We start from the raw sequence: 24,122 nt of genomic DNA, 5'->3' as shown, positions 1-24,122 counted from the left end.
GTCAAATTATTCATTAAACATATAATTAAACGTATAATTACAGATAACAGCTTGAAGCTTCGAGAAGGAAATTATGATGCAAAAAGTAACTGACTTCCATAAAAGTATGTAGGCAAGGAACAATAATTTTTGTAAACAATTGTATAAGCTTCATATGGCGTCGTTCTTTTATGCAAAAGTAAAAAAGTTTTAAGTTTAACGACCCGTGCGTGGGCCCAGCAAAACCTGATGAAAATAATCTGACGTTAGTCAGAACAAAATTTCCGGGTCGAAGCATTAAGTTTGAAGACCCCCTGGGCCCAATCCACAAAAACTGAATAAAATCGTCTGGAATCAGATGGACAAAATTTCCCAAGTTGAAGCTTTACACTGATGACCCGCTAGTGGAGCCCGTAAAATTGGAATAAAGTCATCTGGCGTCGGCCATAATATAATTCACTACGTTAAGCTCGACTTTTGACGACATTATAGCCCGCAGAAGCCGCATCGAATAAAATTCTCAAAGTGATGATCACCCGTGTGACCCCGCATACCGCTCCCTGAGGAACCAAATGCTCCCTATACTGACACAAACCGGAGGGAGGGTCCCAGTCTGCCACATACCGTCATGTCAATAATTTATGTCGGTGGTTCACGCCTTGACTCGACGAAGGTTTACCTCCCTATCAAACATACACGTGATGGAGGTACCACCCTCCTTGACTCGACGAAGGTTTACCCCCCTATCAAACACACGTGATGGAGGTACCACCCTCCTTGACTCGACGAAGGTTTACCCCCTATCAAACTTACACCTGAAGGAGGTACCACCCTCCTTGAGGCAAGACGCTTGGGTGCTGTCATGACGGCTTCCTCCCTCCCTCTTGCGACGTCAGCAGGCGACTGAGGGTGACGTGGTCCTCGACGGTGGACGGAAGGCCATCATATCCAACCCGTTGTTGGACTGGAACTCTGGAAATGAACGGTGTCTTAATTTCAACTTCAACTTGAACACATTAAGGCATATTTTCTATAAACATTAAGTTAAATTACATGTATATAACATCTACCAGTGACCATGTGTGGTTCATGATAGAGCTGAAATCATGGGTACATTATAGGTTAATCTATTATCATCCACCTTTAAATGTATGCTTAAAATTGGTGGCAACTGTGAGGCCAAAAGTCTCTCACTAGCAATGTTATCCTTACAATTCTTGTTCTGTAAAACTTTAGGGTAAACAAGATGCAACTGCATGTCATTATTTATCAGCAAAAGGAGCTTCAAAAGCTGGTCTCTTATTGTTTGTATACTGCAAATACAAAACGTAGATAGACATTATTCCCATGTTGAGCTAAACTGCTAATTGAGGCAAACAACCATATAACTGTAATAACCTATATGGCGGGGTCAGACGTTCCAAAAGACTGTGATCAATTAAAAGCTGTCGCCTGAACGAATCGTAATATAAACCAAATTTTCAGACGAAAGAAAGCAGTGAAGGTGAACGGAAGATAGGAAAGCTGAAAGAAGACTGTTGATCATGGCATTCTAAACGAAACCAAAATGGCATCCTAGCTAGGAGCAGTGTGAACCTTCCTCAGTATTTATACGCGGAATAAAAGCTCACGTAAGCCCATTTGTCAAGGAAAAATGCACAGAAACATTGCCATAACGCTAAATAAAGTCTGACTTACCGAAAAGATGAGTAGACACTAAGATATCAGGCAACACAGACTTGAAATACAGAGCGTAAGAACACATCCGTCTTGGGAGCCGGCACACAGAAGACTGCAAATGGCGGCCGTGCTGAAGAAAAACACATACAAAGAAGCGCAATTAAAAGAGTTTGTCAAACTAATTTTTGTGATGCTTGCAGTAACGCCATCTGGAAGAGCGATTAAAACCATTAGAAAACGGGAAACTTACCAGAGAAAACGGGAAACTTAAAGGTAGATATTAGATATTCAAATGTGCCATAATTTCTGCAGGGAAGAAGTCCTTTGTTCTACTTTGTGTGATATAAATGTTATGCTTTGCTTTAGCAATGGAAAACTTAATATAAACTTGACATTTTGTTGAATGACATAGAATTTTCTTCATGGTTCATGAATCATATATCTTTTTTTTTATATATATATTTTCGTTTTACTGGAGTTTATATGAATTGATATCTTAGGATGTAAGTCCTAAGCCTATCTTCGGTTTGTGTTGGTAATTTATCGTAACTTAGATTTTTCTAATACTCTTACATTTCACTTCATTTCTAAATATTGATAAAAAGAAACAAATGATCGTGTGATATTTATTTGGCGTTATACAGTATTGATAAATATATATCAGAATATATTTTGTTTTCACCTTATGGTAGACTGTATGTATATGCATACACATATGCATGTAGATACAAAATACAATACCAAAGGGTAACAGTCTGACATACATGCATATTGACATTCACATGCAAACACAAGCAGTCATATATCTAACATATAATAGTCTTTAAAGAATCTAACAGTGTATTGTACATAGATGTAAAATGAGCCAGTCTTACATATCAAAATCATTCTTTCAAAGCTTAACAACCTGATATGCAGGAGTATTTCTACCTACATGGAAATATATTGTCATACTCGTTGAAAATGAAAACACAGGCAGTAATATGCAGAGCCAGTTAATATTTTATAAGCATTTTGTTTACTGATGTGGAGGACTATACATACAAACACGCAAGATACGATGAAACAAGAGAAGACATGTAATTACTAGTATAAAGCACAAATTGAAGTAAACATAGATTAATCATATACTGTCTGCCTGGCAATTAAGTGAATAAATAATATGATTTCCAATCACAACACTTGCTAACATCTGAAACAGTGCCAAAATTGACATTGAAACAACTCAAATAAGATCCATGTGCTTGTAAACATAACTTACAATTTTAAATTGTTAAACACGCATGGAATTTTTTTGCGGGAAATGCATATTGTTTATGTAATAAGCGATGTTGTAAAGTATTTAGCCATCTTTGTACATTTCCTCTAAAATCATATTTTGTATTTCTGTAAAATGTTCAAGAATCTGTATCTTTCTATGTTATGTAAAATCCTCATTCTAATGAAAATCTGTTTGCATCGTACTGTTAGGACCACACAAGTCTATGCTTACGTTTGTCTTTTTGCAAAATTTCCATAAACATTGGCACAAAGTATCCCTCTTATAACCAGTTTCAATATCGTAATGAAATATTTGCTTCCAATTCCTTCATATAACATATTTCCGCTTTTTTGGTGAAAGTCTACGAGAGCAATGTTTATCTATAGATATTTGTGGTATATGTATACAACTATTACATAGTTTCATTATCCTCTGTGGATGGAAGTAGAACTCTATACCATCAACTTCTACGATGGTCGACTAGTGATATGCCTCATTTATCTTAATCAAAATGGACCTCGGACATTTCTGTTAGAGAGGGTGTAATATTTATAAAGCTGTTGGTAGGAGAAGACTACGAGAGGTTAATGCAAGCCACTGTTGTTGTAGTATGGTTAAGTATCTGATCAGCAAGGTGTATACTTAACTGAACAATGCTGATATTATGGAAATGTTAAGATTATGCCATACAAATTCCCCATTGTTATATTTGCATGGATACTCCTACCACTATGGATTTGTCCATCTCGTAAGCTGGATATTGATACACTCCATCATTCGTCAGAAGTAAAGTTGGCCGATACTTAAATCATCAATTACTTTCTCTATACAGACGACTCTTCGTTCGTATCACACTGCTGCGTTGCCATGTGTTGGTGGTAGTTCGTCTTTTGATACAGCATAAAAACAATAGACATATAATCAAACACAATGAACCGTTCAAATGTTTTATTGTAATCATTATCACTCGTTAACTATTCCATACAGCTAGAAAGACAAACCAAAATGTTGGTGGCCACCATTGAACTTACAACTGGGAATAAACAACCCTCCATACCAGCATGGGTAAATCATAAACATACATATATCTTCCTCTACAAATCGCTGAAGTATATATTGTCCTCTTCTTATTGACACTAATGTTCATTAAGCAATGATAAATCTATCAATTTACAAAGACAAATGAAATTCAATTTATAGGTACTATTTGAAACACTCATTAACTATTCCATACAGCTGGAAAAACAAACAAGAATGTTGGTGGCCATAATTGAACTTACAACTGGGAATAAACAACCTTCCATACCAGCATGAATAAATCATAAACATACATACATCTTCCTCTACATATCGCTTAAGTATACATTGTCCTCTTATTACTGACACTAATGTTTATTAAGCAATGATAAATCTATCAATTTATAAAGACACATGAAATTCAATTTATAGTTACTATCTAAAACACGGTCCAGTCTGAAGAATTCCCCCGAAGGGTGTGGACGTGGTTCAGTAATCAATGGCTAGTCATCTCGTCTCCTGGTGGCCAGGTGTACACCATTTCTGCCCAAACATGTTCGATGACAATTAGGTCCGCTCCTTTGCTGGCCTAGTCCAGGAGCTGTAGGGTGTCTTGTTCCTAGGGACCAGTGTCGAAAAACACGAGCAGTGTGGACGGGGCACCTGTCGTTAATAGAAATGACAGGCCGGGCAGGGAGAGGTAAACCCATCACCCACAGAGACGGCAAGAAACGTTCCTCCAGCAATTACTGCAACAGTCGTTGCAGTAGAGCGGCCTCCAATGTTGAAAACGTCACTGAGACCATGTAATGTCACTTTCCATTAGATGTAGCAGGTAAAGTGACGAACGGATCTCCTCCCTCATGTTGGCTCAGTCATTTGTCCCTCTGAAACATTATGATTTTATTTCATTTATGGTGTATGAAAAGTACATCATTAACTTTTGGTTATCCACATGAGTTTCTTGTTACCATACTATGACGTTCTAAGTCTTTGAACAGCAACGTATCACTAACTTCTTACCTGGTACAGTTCCTCCTCCAGCAGTGAACCTTGCCATGAGAGTTCGATACACACATCTCCGTGAACACTGCTTCAGACCACAATCTAAGTTTCACCCGGAGTGTGTGCTGTTCCCTCAGGCGTTCATTCCTCGCTGGAGTTCTGTGGTGTGTTCCTTTGTCGTGAAAAATTCGCCTGCCGCTCAACGGGGAGACGTCTTATGCCCATAACGTTCGCTGGAGGGGGTTGCCTCTGCCGCTCATGTTCTCTCTGCCAGCAGTAAAACACAACCATGTTCACAAGGAATGGACACACTCGATTGCCTAAATTGAAATTTCAATTATCAAATTTAGATAGTTATAAGCCTAATTTCATAGCTTTTACATAATCTACATATCTTTAATATGAAAATGTGGTTACATTAATGATAATGATATTTCCAGATATATTGCCTACTTCATTGTTATCAAAACTTAGCCATACCCTTATATAGTCACCCGCGAACAGACACATTGGATTTGGCTACTAATAAACTCTGACGCAGGTATTTCATTCCCGATGCCTCATTCATCATTGCTGCCATGTTTCATTCCTTTTCACACACACTTATAACTTATATTAAGTCATTAAGGTTACCGCTCTCCACCTTCTTCTATTCCACTCCATGGTGTTGGAGGACAGGACACCTTCATGTGCGATGCCCAGTATGGAGAACACATTATCAAGAAGAGTGATCATGCGACCTCTGAGCACCAACCTCTCGTCTCTCCAATTCACCCAAGCCTACCTCACCGCGATCCATTAGACAAGCTGCCGCTCACTGGCCAGCCGACCCTAGCCTACGTTAACGCGATCCAGTAGACGAGCTGCCACTCCCTGGCCAGCCGACCCTAGGCTACCTCACCGCGATCCAGTACACGAGCTGCCACTCACCGGCCAGCCGACCCTTGCCTACCTCACCGTGATCCAGTAGACGAGCTGCCACTCCCTGGCCAGCCGACCATAGCCTACCACACCATAACTCAGTACAGAAGCCACCACTCACCGGCCATTTCTGGGCCACCTCACCGTGATCCAGTATAGTAGCCACCGCTTCGCTGCTGACCGAACCTACCCTACCTCACCATGATCCAGTGCAGTAGCCACCACTCACCCACCTATTCTAGCCTACCTCACCGTGACCCAGTGCACTCACTCCCCGCCCAGCCGACCATAGCCTATGGAAATCTTACCCAACCACCACAGAAGCAGATAATTATAATGGAAATGTACCATTATTATTGTGGTCTGCTGGTGTGAGAACGCGTGAAGTGACCACGTATAGGGGAGGTTGGGCAGTGAGGCGAACTCTTACCACAGTTTCTAATTTCTTTCACGGGCAACACGAAACTTCAGAATGACTCGGTGGTCTGTTACTGTTTCTATACTGCAAATCTAAAAGAAAAAACGTCATTCAAATGAGCTAAACTATCAATTTACCAAAACCATGTTAACTGTAACAACGTGAATGGTGGGTTACACGTTCCAGGATGAACAATCATAAGCTGTCACCTGAGTGAATAGCAATATACTTCGAAGTCTCTGTCTACTCAGTTCGAATGTTCTATACATTTTCAAGCTGTGGTACTACAATGAGAGATGTCAAACACACCAAGTACACCCATCTATAGTTCACCACTCAGTCTCCATTGGCTATAACCATTAATCTCCAACTTTTACTCGTACCTGGCTAGAAATAAGACCTTTGTTTATGCCAGTATCAGTCTTTCTATGGAAAACCACGACTGAGAAAAGTGTGATCTTAAGAACACATTTTGTCCATGACGATGGAAATAAGACATTTTTATCACAATTATAGTCAGAACATCTCCCAAGACGGCTGTAGCTAGGACTACCAACCTATATCACCATTTACCACACTCACCATAGAAAATGGAATTTCGCCGATGATTTTCAATGACCCCATATGTTCTTATAGTACTTCCCTAACGTGTAATAATAAGTGAACACAGAATTAACTGAAGAGTGTTAACAGACCAGACTAAAAGATGAGCAATATGCTCGTCCTGCTTTTAAGGAAGTATTTCCTGAAACAACCTTTGTCGACGGGATTTCTAAGACACGTATGCAAACTGTCCTGATCGATTTATTTTTTGTACAGTGTCCGAGGCAGAAGGGGCACCTGAATGCTAGGCCTAATCAAGGCATCTTATTAACGAGTATATATACATACGTCCTGATGTACGACAATGCACTACGACGGTCTGTTCTCTGAGAAAGGTAAGGTACTGCACTCCCTGCAGTGGCTCTCTCCTTGTGAGACTACGGCAACTCGATCCCTAACACACAACCTCCTGCCTTATACCTTAAGCTCATATCACTCCTTAAAAGCTAAATATACTCGCCAGTCATGGATCAAAAATATATAATTCCTAAAGTGAAGCCTATTTTGATGACCCATGGAGCTCAGTTCGGTAGAGCTGCAAAATATCGTTTGGCATTGGTCAGCATAAACTCAGAGTAAGGCTATACTTTGATTACCTGTGGTGCCCTCAACAGCTAATTAAAATCGCCAGAGGAAAATTCTCATGGTAAAACTCTATTTTGATGATCTATGTACCCCACAAAACCAATATGAATCCGTCTAGCGTTAGCCTGAATCAGTCTCAATGTGAAGCTTTACTTTGACGACCCATACATGCAAGTTGACTATAATCGTCTGGCACTAGCTGGAACAAATATCCTAAAGGGACGCTTTAGTTTGGCGTCGTTGGGTCTTTCCTCGACTTCGACTAATTCGTTTATACACACGCACTGCGGCTTCCAGCCTTACACACTACAAAGTTGAAAAGGAAGCGTTCCTCACTCTCGACAGGCGTCGGTGGCTCAATCTCTGATACACGTCAGTAGCTTACTTCAACACACATTACCTCGACGAACTCAAAAACTTTGCTCACTCTCCCACAGTCATCGATGAGCTTCGTCTCCAGCATACGTGTGTCGGTAGCTCACATCATGGCAAACCAAATTCGATTCTCTCTCTCTCTCTCTGGCACACAACGGTATGGCTTCCAACCTGACACACTGAAAACACTGCTCACTCCCTGACAAACGTCGGTAGCATCGTGTCTGATACACATCGGTAGCTCACTCCAAGATACACTACATTGCCCAACTCCGTTACGATTACTTCCTGCCTCACACACACACGCTTCAGAGGTAAAAACACGTCGGTGGCTTCGTCTGTAACATACGTGGGTAGTTCACACCATGACCCAAAACATGACTAACTCCCTGATGCACAAGGCTGGCTTCCTGCCTCACACTACTACAGTGGCGACAACACAAAACCGCTGCTCACTTCCTAACACACTACCGTGGCAAAGAAAAGCTGCTAACACTGAAAGATTCTCTGGCTCTGTCTCTAGCACATATTGGCACCTCACTCTAGGACATACTATTCCCACTAACTCCCTGGCACACAAGGACTGCTTCCTGTGTGACGGTGGAGGAACGCTACTCACTCCCTCACAGACGTCAGTAGCTTCGATTCGACCACACGTCGTGGGCTTATACCTCGATGTACGATAGTTTACCACGGCGGACTGTTGTTCTCTGCCATACGACGAGAGGTTCTCTCCCCACACCTCAACAATGACAAACAACAACGCCCGACTCGTCCTTTAACATCAAAGCCGTTCACTTTCAAACGACCATCTCACCAGTTGACATTCGTCCATTCCTGATACACTGTAGTAGATCAGTCTAAGACAGACGAAGAAGCATGACACATCATAACAAGCGAGTCTCACCCTGACACATAACACTGTCTTACTGCCACGCGTCGGGTTTACTCTCTCTCTCTCTCTCTCTCTCTCTCTCTCTCTCTCTCTCTCTCTCTCTCTCTCTCTCTCTCTCTATCTATCTCCGCTGCTACGGTACCTTACTCTCTGACACAAAACTATGGCCTTCCGGCTAATAATACCCTGAGGGAATAGCGCTCCCTGAGGAACCAAACGCTCCCTATCCTGACACAAGTCGGAGGGAGGGTCCCAGTCTGCGACAAACATGTCAATCATTTATGTCGGTGGTTCACGCCTCGACTCGACGAAGGTTTACCCCTTATCAAACTTACACGTTAAGGAGGTACCACCCTCCTTGACTCGACGAAGGTTTACCCCTTATCAAACTTACACGCGAAGGAGGTACCACCCTCCTTGAGGCAAGACGCTTGAGTGCTCTCATGACGGCTTCCTCCCTCCCTCTTGCGACGTCAGCAGGCGACTGAGGGTAATGTGGTCCTCGACGGTGGACGGAAGGTCATCATATCCAACCCGTTGTTGGACTGGAATTCTGGAAATGAACGGTATCTTAATTTCCACTTCAACTTGAACACATTAAGACATATTTTCTATAAACATTAAGTTAAATTACATGTTGTATATAACATCTAGAAGTGACTATGTGAGTCATGATAGAGCTGAAGTCATGGGTACATCATAGGTTAATCTATCATCCATCTTTGAATATATGCTTAAAATTGGCGTCAACTGCGAGGACAAAAACCTCTCACTAGCATTGTTTCCTTTACTACTCTTGTTCTGTGAAACCTAAGGGTAAACAAGACGCAAGTGTTTGTTTTCATTGACAAGCACAAGGAGCTTCAAAAGCTGGTCTCTTATTGTTTGTACACTGCAAATACAAAATGTAGGTAGTCATTATTCCCATGTTGAGCTAAGCTACTAATTTAGGGAAACAACCATATAACTGTAATAACCTATATGGCGGGGTCAGACGTTCCAGAAGACTGTGAACAATTAAAAGCTGTCGCCTGAACGAGTCGTAATATGAGCCAAAGTTTACGACGAATGACTTCAATTTACATTTTCTTCCTGTGGGAACTACAGAGTTGTCCACACCTCCACCATGTTCACCTACAGTTGACTAGTCATTCACCAGTCCTTACAACCAGTGGTCTCCCATGACTCATTAACCTGGCTATAAATAAGACCTCTGTTTATGGAGCAATCAACTCCAAGCGGAGAACACGAAGCTGGCAGACTACGTTTGTTGTTTGTTGGCATTTACGGCCATCGACCTCTGAGGAAGGTCATTGGGGCCTGCAACTCTATCTAATATGTGATTAAAGTCACCCCTAAATACCTATTCTAATAAAGAATAGAAAAATAGAGAAATAATAATTATGATATGATAAAGATGAATTATAATTAGAAATAATGGGAAGAAAAGATTTTGTGGGTATTAAGCCAACGTGGGTGCAAACACAGCCCAGTCGGCACAGCAGCCACAGTTGTAGTTTCCCAAAGGGTGCGAAGAGATGGGACAGACGAAAGATAGTCCTCCAACACCACATCATGCATATCGATGATGATGATTGCACGTCCGCCGGGTCAACCCCAGGGCGCAGCTGCCCCGGAGGATAACCACACCCTTCCAGGCCGACCGTCCAATGTGCACCACTTTCAATTTCGATTATCAAGTCTATATAGTTATAAGCCTAATTTCATTACTCTTTTACATAATCTACATATCTTTAATATGAAAAAGTGGTTACAATAATGATAATGATATTTCCAGATATATTACCTACTTCATTGTTATCAAAACTTAGCCATACCCATATATAGTCACCCGCGAACAGAGACGTTGGATTTGGCTGCTAATGAACTCTGATGCAGGTATTTCATTCCCTATCCCTAATTCATCATTGCTGCCATGTTTCATTCCTTCTCACACACACTTATAACTTATATTAAGTCGTTAAGGTTGCCGCTCTCCACCTTCTTCTATTCCACTTCATGGTGTTGGAGGACAGGACAACTTCATGTGCGATGCCCAGTATGGAGAACATATTATCAAGAAGAGCGATCATGCGACCTCTGAGCACCAACCTCTCGTCTCTCCGATTCACCCTAGCCTATCTCACCGTGATCCAGTAGACAAGCTGCCACTCCCTGGCAAGCCGACACCAGCCTACCTTAACGCGATCCAGTAGACAAGCTGCCGCTCACTGGCCAGCCGACCCTAGCCTACCTCACCGAGATCCAGTAGACGAGCTACCGTTCCCCGGCCAGCCGACCCTAGCCTACCTCACCATAACTCATTACAGAAGCCACCACTCACCGGCCATTTCTGGGCCACCTCACCGTGATCCAGTATAGTAGCCACCGCTTCGCGGCTGACCGAACCTACCCTACGTCACCATGATCCAGTGCAGTAGCCACCACTCACCCACCTATTCTAGCCTACCTCACCGTGACCCAGTGCAGTCACTCCCCGCCCAGCCGACCGTAGCCTATAAAAATCTTACCTAACCACCACAGAAGCAGATAATTATAATGGAAATGTACCATTATTATTGTGGTCTGCTGGTGTGAGAACGCGTGAAGTGACCACGTATAGGGGAGGTTGGGCAGTGAGGCGAACTCTTACCACAGTTTCTAATTTCTTTCACGGGCAACACGAAACTTCAGAAAGACTCGGTGGTCTGTTACTGTTTCTATACTGCAAATCTAAAAGAAAAAACGTCATTCAAATGAGCTAAACTATCAATTTACCAAAACCATGTTAACTGTAACAACGTGAATGGTGGGTTACACGTTCCAGAATGAACAATCATAAGGTGTCACCTGAGTGAATAGTAATATACTTCGAAGTCTCTGTCTACCCAGTTCCCATGTTCTATACATTTTCAAGCTGTGGTAACTACAATGAGATATGTCAAACACACCAAGTACACCCATCTATAGTTCACCACTCGGTCTACATTGGTTATAACCATTAATCTCCAACTTTTACTCGTACCTGGCTAGAAATAAGACCTTTGTTTATGCCAGTATCAGTCTTTCTATGGAAAACCACGACTGAGAAAAGTGTGATCTTAAGAACACATTTTTGTCCATGACGATGGAAATAAGACATTTTTATCACAATTATAGACAGAACATCTCCCAAGACGGCTGTAGCTAGGACTACCAACCTATATCACCATTTACCACACTCACCATAGAAAATGGAATTTCGCCGATGATTTTCAATGACCCCCATATGTTCTTATAGCACTTCCCTAACGTGTAATAATAAGTGAACACAGAATCAACAGAAGAGTGTTAACAGACCAGACTAAAAGATGAGCAATATGCTCGTCCTGCTTTTAAGGAAGTATTTCCTAAAACAACCTTTGTCGACGGGATTTCTAAGACACGTATGCCAACTGTCCTGATCGATTTATTTTTTGTACAGTGTCCGAGGCAGAAGGGGCACCTGAATGCCCTAATCAAGGCATCTTATTAACGAGTATATATACATACGTCCTGATGTACGACAATGCACTACGACGGTCTGTTCTCTGAGAAACGTAAGGTACTGCACTCCCTGCAGTGGCTCTCTCCTTGTGAGACTACGGCAACTCGATCCCTAACACACAACCTCCTGCCTTATACCTTAAGCTCATATCACTCCTTAAAAGCTAAATATACTCGCCAGTCATGGATCAAAAATATATAATTCCTAAAGTGAAGCCTATTTTGATGACCCATGGAGCTCAGTTCGGTAGAGCTGCAAAATATCGTTTGGCATTGGTCAGCATAAACTCAGAGTAAGGCTATACTTTGATTACCTGTGGTGCCCTCAACAGCTAATTAAAATCGCCAGAGGAAAATTCTCAAGGTAAAACTCTATTTTGATGATCTATGTACCCCACAAAACCAATATGAATCCGTCTAGCGTTAGCCTGAATCAGTCTCAATGTGAAGCTTTACTTTGACGACCCATACGCCATGCAAGTTGACTATAATCGTCTGGCACTAGCTGGAACAAATATCCTAAAGGGACGCTTTAGTTTGGCGTCGTTGGTTCTTTCCTCGACTTCGACTAATTCGTTTATACACACGCACTGCGGCTTCCAGCCTTACACACTACAAAGTTGAAAAGGAAGCGTTCCTCACTCTCGACAGGCGTCGGTGGCTCAATCTCTGATACACGTCAGTAGCTTACTTCAACACACATTACTTCGACGAACTCAAAAACTTTGCTCACTTTCCCACAGTCATCGATGAGCTTCGTCTCCAGCATACGTGTGTCGGTAGCTCACATCATGGCAAACCAAATTCGATTCTCTCTCTCTCTCTCTGGCACACAACGGTATGGCTTCCAACCTGACACACTGAAAACACTGCTCACTCCCTGACAAACGTCGGTAGCATCGTGTCTGATACACATCGGTAGCTCACTCCAAGATACACTACATTGCCCAACTCCGTTACGATTACTTCCTGCCTCACACACACACGCTTCAGAGGCAAAAACACGTCGGTGGCTTCGTCTGTAACATACGTGGGTAGTTCACACCATGACCCAATACATGACTAACTCCCTGATGCACAAGGCTGGCTTCCTGCCTCACACTACTACAGTGGCGACAACACAAAACCGCTGCTCACTTCCTAACACACTACCGTGGCAAAGAAAAGCTGCTAACACTGACAGATTCTCTGGCTTTGTCTCTAGCAGATGTTGGCACCTCACTCTAGGACACACTATTCCCACTAACTCCCTGGCACACAAGGACTGCTTCCTGTGTGACGGTGGAGGAACGCTACTCACTCCCTCACAGACGTCAGTAGCTTCGATTCGACCACACGTAGTGGGCTTATGCCTCGATGTACGATAGTTTACCACGGCGGACTGTTGTTCTCTGCCATACGACGAGAGGTTCTCTCCCCACACCTCAACAATGACAAACAACAACGCCCGACTCGTCCTTTAACATCAAAGCCTTTCACTTTCAAACGACCATCTCACCAGTTGACATTCGTCCCTTCCTGATACACTGTGGTAGATCAGTCCAAGACAGACGAAGAAGCATGACACATCATAACAAGCGAGTCTCACCCTGACACATAACAGTGTCTTACTGCCACGCGTCGGGTTTACTCTCTCTCTCTCTCTCTCTCTCTCTCTCTCTCTCTCTCTCTCTCTCTCTCTCTCTCTCTCTCTCTCTCTCGGCTGCTACGGTACCTTACTCTCTGACACAAAACTATGGCCTTCCGGCTAATAATACCCTGAGGGAATAGCGCTCCCTGAGGAACCAAACGCTCCCTATCCTGACACAAGTCGGTGGGAGGGTCCCAGTCTGCGACAAACATGTCAATCATTTATGTCGGTGGTTCACGCCTCGACTCGACGAAGGTTTACCCCTTATCAAACTTACACGTTAAGGAGGTACCACCCTCCTTGACTTGACGAAGGTTTACCCCCTATCAAACTTACACGCGAAGGAGGTACCACCCTCCTTGAGGCAAGACGCTTGAGTGCTCTCATGACGGCTTCCTCCCTCCCTCTTGCGACGTCAGCAGGCGACTGAGGGTAATGTGGTCCTCGACGGTGGACGGAAGGTCATCATATCCAACCCGTTGTTGGACTGGAATTCTGGAAATGAACGGTATCTTAATTTCCACTTCAACTTGAACACATTAAGGCATATTTTCTATAAACATTAAGTTAAATTACATGTTGTATATAACATCTAGAAGTGACTATGTGAGTCATGATAGAGCTGAAGTCATGGGTATATCATAGGTTAATCTATTATCATCCATCTTTGAATATATGCTTAAAATTGGCGTCAACTGCGAGGACAAAAACCTCTCACTAGCATTGTTTCCTTTACTACTCTTGTTCTGTGAAACCTAAGGGTAAACAAGACGCAAGTGTTTGTTATCATTGACCAGCACAAGGAGCTTCAAAAGCTGGTCTCTTATTGTTTGTACACTGCAAATACAAAATGTAGGTAGTCATTATTCCCATGTTGAGCTAAGCTACTAATTGAGGCAAACAACCATATAACTGTAATAACCTATATGGCGGGGTCAGACGTTCCAGAAGACTGTGAACAATTAAAAGCTGTCGCCTGAACGAGTCGTAATATGAACCAAAGTTTACGACGAATGACTTCAATTTACATTTTCTTCCTGTGGGAACTACAGAGTTGTCCACACCTCCACCATGTTCACCTACAGTTGACCAGTCATTCACCAGTCGTTACAACCAGTGGTCTCCCATGACTCATTAACCTGGCTATAAATAAGACCTCTGTTTATGGAGCAATCAACTCCAAGCGGAGAACACGAAGCTGGCAGACTACGTTTGTTGTTTGTTGGCATTTACGGCCATCGACCTATGAGGAAGGTCATTGGGGCCTGCAACTCTATCTAATATGTGATTCAAGTCACCCCTAAATACCTATTCTAATAAAGAATAGAAAAATAGAAAAATTATAATTATGATATTATGATAAAGATGAATTATAATTAGAAATAATGGGAAGAAAAGATTTTGTGGGTATTGAGCCAACGTAGGGGCAAACACAGCCCAGTCGGCACAGCAGCCACAGTTGCAGTTTACCAAAGAGTGCGAAGAGATAGGACAGACGAAAGATAATCCTCCACCACCACGTCATGCATATAGATGATGATAATTGCACGTCCGCCGGGTCAACCCCAGGGCGCAGCTGCCCCGGAGGATAACCATCACCCTTCAAGGCCGACCGTCCAATGTGCACCACTTTCAATTTCGATTATCAAGTCTAGACAGTTATAAGCCTAATTTCATTACTCTTTTACATAATCTACATATCTTTAATATGAAAAAGTGGTTACAATAATGATAATGATATTTCCAGATATATTGCCTACTACATTGTTATCAAAACTTAGCCATACCCATATATAGTCACCCGCGAACAGAGATGTTGGATTTGGCTGCTAGTGAACTCTGATGCAGGTATTTCATTCCCTATGCCTCATTCATCATTGCTGCCATGTTTCATTCCTTCTCACACACACTTATAACTTATATTAAGTCATTAAGGTTACCGCTCTCCACCTTCTTCTATTCCACTTCATGGTGTTGGAGGACAGGACAACTTCATGTGCGATGCCCAGTATGGAGAACACATTATCAAGAAGAGCGATCATGCGACCTCTGAGCACCAACCTCTCGTCTCTCCGATTCACCCTAGCCTACCTCACCGTGATCCAGTAGACAAGCTGCCACTCCCTGGCCAGCCGACCCCAGCCTACCTTAACGCGATCCAGTAGACAAGCTGCCGCTCCCTGGCCAGACGACCCTAGCCTACCTCACCGTGATCCAGTAGACAAGCTGCCTCTCCCTGGCCAGCTGACCCTAGCCTACCTTAACGCGATCCTGTAGACAAGCTGCCGCTCCCTGGACAGCCGACCCTAGCCTACCTCACCGTGATCCAGTAGACGAGCTACCGTTCCCCGGCCAGCCGACCCTAGCCTACCTCACCATAACTCAGTACAGAAGCCACCACTCACCGGCCATTTCTGGGCCACCTCACCGTGATCCAGTATAGTAGCCACCACCGCTTCGCGGCTGACCGAACTTACCCTACCTCACCATGATCCAGTGCAGTAGCCACCACTCACCCGCCTATTCTAGCCTACCTCACCGTGACCCAGTGCAGTCACTCCCCGCCCAGCTGACCATAGCCTATGGAAATCTTACCTAACCACCACAGAGGCAGATAATTATAATGGAAATGTACCATTATTATTGTGGTCTGCTGGTGTGAGAACGCGTGAAGTGACCACGTCTAGGGGAGGTTGGGCAGTGAGGCGAACTCTTACCACAGTTTCTAATTTCTTTCACTAGCAACACGAAACTTCAGAAAGACTCGGTGGTCTGTTACTGTTTCTATACTGCAAATCTAAAAGAAAAAACGTCATTCAAATGAGCTAAACTATCAATTTACCAAAACCATGTTAACTGTAACAACGTGAATGGTGGGTTACACGTTCCAGAATGAACAATCATAAGGTGTCACCTGAGTGAATAGTAATATACTTCGAAGTCTCTGTCTACCCAGTTCCCATGTTCTATACATTTTCAAGCTGTGGTAACTACAATGAGATATGTCAAACACACCAAGTACACCCATCTATAGTTCACCACTCGGTCTACATTGGTTATAACCATTAATCTCCAACTTTTACTCGTACCTAGCTAGAAATAAGACCTTTGTTTATGCCAGTATCAGTCTTTCTATGGAAAACCACGACTGAGAAAAGTGTGATCTTAAGAACACATTTTGTCCATGACGATGGAAATAAGACATTTTTATCACAATTATAGACAGAACATCTCCCAGGACGGCTGTAGACAGGACTACCAACCTATATCACCATTTACTACACTCACCATAGAAAATGGAATTTCGCCGATGGTTTTCAATGACCCCGATATGTTCTTATAGCACTTCCCTAACGTGTAATAATAAGTGGACACAGAATCAACAGAAGAGTGTTAACAGACCAGACTAAAAGATGAGCAATATGCTCGTCCTGCTTTTAAGGAAGTATTTCCTAAAACAACCTTTGTCCACGGATTTCTAAGACACGTATGCCAACTGTCCTGATCGATTTATTTTTTGTACAGTGTCCGAGGCAGAAGGGGCACCTGAATGCCCTAATCAAGGCATCTTATTAACGAGTATATATACATACGTCCTGATGTACGACAATGCACTACGACGGTCTGTTCTCTGAGAAACGTAAAGTACTGCACTCCCTGCAGTGGGTCTCTCCTTGGGAGACTACGGCAACTCAATCCCTAATACACAACCTCCTGCCTTATACCTTAAGCTCATATCAGTCCCCAAAAGCTAAATATACTCGCCAGTCATAGACCAAAAATATATAATTCCCAAAGTAAAGAATATTTTGATGACCCTTGGAGCGCGATAGAGCTGCAAGATATCGTTTGGCATTGGTCAGCATAAACTCAGAGTAAGGCTTTACTTTGATTACCTGTGGTGTCCTTAACAGCTAAATAAAATCGCCAGGGGAAAATTCTCAAGGTAAAACTCTTTGATGATCTATGTACCCCACAAAACCAATATAAAACCGTCTAGCGTGTGCCTGTATCAGTCTCAATGTGAAGCTTTACTTTGACGACCCATACGCCATGCAAGTTGACTATAATCGTCTGGTATTAGCTGGAACAAATATCCTAAAGGGACTCTTTAGTTTGGCGTCGTTGGTTCTTTCCTCGACAATCTACTTCGACTAATTCGTTTATACACACGCATTGCGGCTTCCAGCCTTACACACTACAAAATTGAAAAGGAAGCGTTCCTCACTCTCGACAGGCGTCGGTGGCCCAGTCTCTGATACACGTCGGTAGCTTACTTCAACACACTTTACTTCCAAGAACTCAAAAACTTTGCTCACTCTCCCACAGTCATCGATAAGCTTCGTCTCCAGCACACGTGTGTCGGTAGCTCACATCATGGCAAACCAAATTCGATTCTCTCTCTCTCTCTCTCTCTGACACACAACGGTATGGCTTCCAACCTGACACACTGAAAACACTGCTCACTCCCTGACAAACGTCGGTAGCATCGTGTCTGATACACATCGGTAGCTCACTCCAAGATACACTACATTACCCAACTCCGTTACGATTACTTCCTGCCTGACACACACACACGCTTCAGAGGAAAAAACACGTCGGTGGCTTCGTCTGTAACATACGTGGGTAGTTCACACCATGACACAATACATGACTAACTCCCTGATATAGAAGGCTGGTTTCCTGCCTCACACTACTACAGTGGCGACATCAAAAAACCGCTGCTCACTTCCTAACACACTACCGTGGCAAAGAAAAGCTGCTAACACTGACAGATTCTCTGGCTTTGTCTCTAGCACTTGTTGGCACCTCACTCTAGGACACACTATTCCCACTAACTCCTTGGCACACAAGGACTGCTTCCTCTGTGACGGTGGAGGAACGCTACTCACTCCCTCACAGACGTCAGTAGCTTCGATTCGACCACACGTCGTGGGATTATGCCTCGATGTACGATAGTTTACCATGGCGGACTGTTGTTCTCTGCCATACGACGAGAGGTTCTCTCCCCACACCTCAACAATGACAAACAACAACGCCCGACTCGTCCTTTAACATCAAAGCCTTTCACTTTCAAACGACCGTCTCACCAGTTGACATTCGTCCCTTCCTAATACACTGTGGTAGATCAGTCCAAGACAGACGAAGAAGCATGACACATCATAACAGGCGAGTCTCTCCCTGACACATAACAGTGTCTTACTGCCACGCGTCGGGTTCTCTCTCTCTCTCTCTCTCTCTCTCTCTCTCTCTCTCTCTCTCTCTCTCTCTCTCTCTCTCTCTCTATCTATCTATCTCCGCTGCTACGGTACCTTACTCTCTCACACAAAACTATGGCCTTCCGGCTAATAATACCCTGAGGGAATAGCGCTCCCTATCCTGACACAAGTCGGAGGAAGGGTCCCAGTCTGCGATAAACATGTCAATCATTTATGTCGGTGGTTCACGCCTCGACTGGACGAAGGTTTACCCCTTATCAAACTTACACGTTAAGGAGGTACCACCCTCCTTGACTTGACGAAGGTTTACCCCCTATCAAACTTACACGCGAAGGAGGTACCACCCTCCTTGAGGCAAGACGCTTGAGTGCTCTCATGACGGCTTCCTCCCTCCCTCTTGCGACGTCAGCAGGCGACTGAGGGTAATGTGGTCCTCGACGGTGAACGGAAGGTCATCATATCCAACCCGTTGTTGGACTGGAATTCTGGAAATGAACGGTATCTTAATTTTCCACTTCAACTTGAACACATTAAGGCATATTTTCTATAAACATTAAGTTAAATTACATGTTGTATATAACATCTAGAAGTGACAAAGTGTGAGTCATGATAGAGCTGAAGTCATGGTATATCATAGGTTAATCTATTATCATCCATCTTTGAATATATGCTTAAAATTGGCGTCAACTGCGAGGATAAAAACCTCTCACTAGCAATGTTTCCTTTACTACTCTTGTTCTGTGAAACCTAAGGGTAAACAAGACGCAAGTGTTTGGTATCATTGACCAGCACAAGGAGCTTCAAAAGCTGGTCTCTTATTGTTTGTCTACTGCAAATACAAAACGTAGGTAGTCATTATTCCCTTGTTGAGCTAAGCTACTAATTGAGGCAAACAACCATATAACAGTAATAACCTCTATGGCGGGGTCAGACGTTCCAGAAGACTGTGAACAATTAAAAGCTGTCGCCTGAACGAATCGTAATATAAACCAAAGTTTACGACGAATGACTTCAATCTACATTTTCTTCCTGTGGGAACTACAGAGTTGTCCACACCTCCACCATGTTCACCTATAGTTGACCAGCCATTCACCAGTCGTTACAACCAATGGTCTCCCATGACTCATTAACCTGGCTATGAATAAGACCTCTGTTTAAGCAATCAGCTCCAAGCGGAGAACACGAAGCTGGCAGACTACGTTTGTTGTTGGTTGGCTTTACGGCCATCGACCTCTGATGAATATCATTGGGGCCTGCAACCCTATCTAATATGTGATTCAAGTCACCCCTAAATACCTATTCTAATAAAGAATAGAAAAATAGAGAAATTATAATTATGATATTATGGTAAAGATGAATTATAATTAGAAATAATGGGACGAGAAGATTTTGTGGGTATTGAGCCAACGTGGGGGCAAACACAGCCCAGTCGGCACAGCAGCCACAGTTGCAGTTTACCCAAGAGTGCGAAGAGATGGGACAGACGAAAGATAATCCACCACCACGTCATGCACATAGATGATGATAATTGGACGTCCGCCGGGTCAACCCCAGGGCGCAGCTGCCCCTGAGGATAACCACACCCTTCAAGGCCGACCGTCTAATGTACACCACCATGCGACCTGCCCAAGTAGGAGGAGGAGCCTCACACCGAAGCCAACCCCGCCACAGAAAACCCACGAACCACCTTACATCATCTGGATCAATTCTCTTTCTCTGAGGAAGACCATCAATTTTTCAATAGTACTTCTAGCTGTCCCCGAGTACATTGACAATGTTAAAAAAAGATGTTTTTCATGTAATAAATTATTAAGTATATCTGGCCATGACGAGGATAAATCAATTGCCGAGATATTGCCAGTCCGGTCATCTACACGAGTTCCACTACCATCGTTCAGAAGAGTGAGGTTGGCATTGATCACCCTGCTTCACCCTCCTCCTAGCCTCACCATATGAGATGTTATTTTGTGTCTCGACTGCACAGATGTCCTTCTCAACCTGGAACCGGGGACAGGCCCGGTCCCAGCTTGGGTGGATGCCATCCCAATTAACACACAACATCCTGTTACCCGTACACTCCTCAGCGGTATGACCCTCCGCAGCACACTTCCCTCCCACATTTACCAGAAAGAGTGCAACGCTTAAGGGCGAGCCAAATCTCTGGCATTTAAAACAACGTAAGGGAATCGGAACGTAGGGACGAACTTGACATGGCATGTAACCAATATAGATATTGTCCGGTAGCCGAGCTTTCCCGAAGGTTAGGTTAACTAGATGAGTTCTACGCCGTTCACCATTGACGACTTTGGTGATGAACCAGGCAGCGATAACGTCCTCGTTTGCTAGTTCCTTCACAATGTCGTCCTCTGACATATCCATGACATCAGTGCGGTAGATGACTCCCCTGAATGAATGCATTGAAATGGGTAATGAGACCACTACGTCATGGATATGGAACTTCACTTAATTAGTTCCGCCACCTGTTTCGTCAACTTATCAGCAAATCACCACTAACCAGTTTCCTGATCGTTTCAACATGCCCAGACCATCCATCAATAATCTTCCTGATTAGGAAGGGATTGAGGGAGGCATGAGTCGTTGCTCCAGTCGCATGAACCAAAACAAAATCAGCAATCCTAATTTTTATGGAGGGTCCGTCACCATTACATTCTATGGGGGCAGCGTATGGCTTACCTGGTTCCAGGCCTAACCCCAAAATCTGGGATGGCAAAACAACCCTGACAGTGGAAGAAAACTAGCTACCCCCAACAAAAAGATCAAGCAATTGTTTTATACAGAAAAAGGTTTTAGGGCGGAGCCGGTCGCACAAAGGCCAAGCGGAGTTCTCCTGCGGACATCCGTCAATGAAAGATCGATTTTGCACAAAACAACCTTATACAAAGATATTGATGAACAATAACTTCAAAAAAAACTTCAAAACAAAGCAAGGGTGGAGACCACGCAGGGAGGAATAGCTACAACCTACCTCTGAAAGAACGGCAACAGATACGTCCAGGTCAGTAGCAGGCACAAGACTGTGGTCGGAAGAGCTACGACTGCACAATGCCCTGCGCATAGTCACTGCGCATATAGTTATGGCTGCCGTCAGGCTTGCCTGACTGGCGTCTCTCAGTATGTTTATCCTGATCCCAGCCCTGAGCATACGGACAAAGAGCAAAGTATTGCATTAAGTCTAAAAAACTTTAAAAACTCTGCTCTAAAGTTAAGAAACAACGAACATACAAGGCTTACCAGAAGCAGCATTTCACATATAATTGATAAACATACGACACCAAATTTATGTGAATAATCCGAAGAAAGCAGTGAAGGTTAACTGAAGATAGAGAGGCTGAAAGAAGAGAGTTGATCATGGCACTCTAAACGAAACCCAAATGGCATCCTAGCTAGCTATGTAATCCTTCCTGCATATTGATACGAGGAATAAAACCTCAAGGAAGCCCCACTTGTCAAGGAAAAATGCACAGAAACATTGCCATAGTGCTAAGCAAAGTCTGACTTACCGAGAAGACGAGTAGACACTAAGACATCAGGCAACACAGACTTGAAATACAGCGCGTAAGAACACATCCGTCTTGGGAGACGACACATACAAGACTACAAATGGCGGCCGTGCTCGAGAAACACATATAAAGGAGCGCAATTAAAAAAATCTGTCATGCTAACTTTTGTGATACTTGCAATATCGCAGTCTGGAAGAGTGATTAAGAACTCTTAGAAAACGGGAAACATATATTAGCTACCAGAGAAAACGGAAAATTTAAAGGTAGTTCTTAGATATTCAAATCTGCCATGATTTCTGCAGGGAATAAGTCTTTTGTTCTACTTTGTGTGGTATAAATGTTATGTTTTGCTTTAGCAATGTAAACACTTAATATAAACTTGACACTTTGTTATATGACACCAAACTTTCTTCATGGTTCAAGAACCATATACTTTATTTTTCGATTTTCGTTTTGCTGTTTCTAACAAGAATTGGTGATTATGTACATGTCCTGATCCTATCTTTGGTTTGAGTTGGTAATTAATCGTTATTCAGATTTACCTAATTCTCTCATATTTCACCTCATTCTTAAATGTTGTGATAAAAGGAAACAAATGATCGTGTGATATCTATTTGGTGAAATACAGAATTGATAGATATATATATCAGAACATATTTTGTTTTCATCTTATGGTATGTACATGCATACACACATGCATGCAGTAATACAAAATACAGTACCATAGCATAGCAGTCTGACATGCATGCATATTGACATTCACACGCACACACAACTAGTCATAAATTTGCTTAAAATATATACACAGACACTAACATAATATAGTCTTTAGTCTTTAAAGGATTCAGTAGTGTATTGTACATGGATGTGAAATAATTATCACGTCTTACATATCAAAATAATTCTTTTAAAGCATAACAACCTGATATGCAAGAGTATTTCATTGACATGCAAATATATTCAGTCATACTCGTTGAAAATGAAAACACAGGCAGTAATATGCAGAGTCAGTTCATATCTTATAAACATTTTATTTACTGAAGTATAGAGGGTATACATACAAACACGCAAGCAACGATGTAACAAGAGAAGACATGCAATTAATAGAGCACAAAATGAAGTAAATTAATCTTATATTGTCTGTCTGACAGTTAAGTGAATAAATAATATGATTTCCAAGTACAACACCTATCAAAAACATCTGAAACGGTTCCAAAATGGATATTGAAACAACTCAAATAAGACCCACATGTCATTGCTTGAAAATATAACTTACGATTTTGAATAGTTTAAAACGTGTGGAAATTTTCTTGTGTGAGAAATACATACTGTATATGTGATAAACGATGTATTAAGTATTTAGTCATCTTTGTATATTTTCTATAAGATTTTCTTTTGTATCTCCGTAAACTGTTCAACATTCTGTATTTCTTTTCTATATTATGTAATATCCTCATTCTAACGAGAATTTACTTGCTTCGTATTGTT

General features: G+C 42.6%; 1 protein-coding gene and 1 long non-coding RNA gene across 36 annotated transcripts in view; both read right to left on the bottom strand.

Annotated features, from left to right (window-relative positions):
• LOC139748170 (uncharacterized) overlaps positions 1-1,795 on the bottom strand; it is a 33,706-nt gene extending 31,911 nt beyond the window's left edge. For all 31 annotated transcript variants that reach the window (XM_071660895.1, XM_071660897.1, XM_071660927.1 and 28 more), the window contains exons 1-2: positions 1,678-1,795; positions 793-951 (exon numbers count right to left, since the gene is read on the bottom strand). The gene's annotated coding sequence lies outside the window, so the exon portion shown is untranslated. The remainder of the gene's footprint in view (positions 1-792; positions 952-1,677) is intronic.
• A 2,058-nt stretch (positions 1,796-3,853) lies between these two features.
• Positions 3,854-22,813, bottom strand: LOC139748161 (uncharacterized). Of its 5 annotated transcripts, none has more exons than XR_011712546.1 (6): positions 22,635-22,813; positions 19,440-19,598; positions 14,231-14,389; positions 9,134-9,292; positions 4,961-5,209; positions 3,854-4,824 (listed from the first exon to the last, which is right to left on the bottom strand). It is a non-coding gene; the product is annotated as an uncharacterized lncRNA (long non-coding RNA). The 5 variants fall into 5 exon arrangements; XR_011712547.1 differs by lacking the exon at positions 22,635-22,813 and adding an exon at positions 22,100-22,225; XR_011712548.1 differs by lacking the exon at positions 22,635-22,813 and adding an exon at positions 20,572-22,023.
• Between the last annotated feature and the right edge of the window lie 1,309 nt (positions 22,814-24,122).

Source organism: Panulirus ornatus, chromosome 73 (genome assembly GCF_036320965.1).
Source record: "Panulirus ornatus isolate Po-2019 chromosome 73, ASM3632096v1, whole genome shotgun sequence".
NCBI classification, from domain to species: Eukaryota; Metazoa; Arthropoda; class Malacostraca; order Decapoda; family Palinuridae; genus Panulirus; species Panulirus ornatus.
This window is presented reverse-complemented; position numbering and strand designations above follow the sequence as displayed.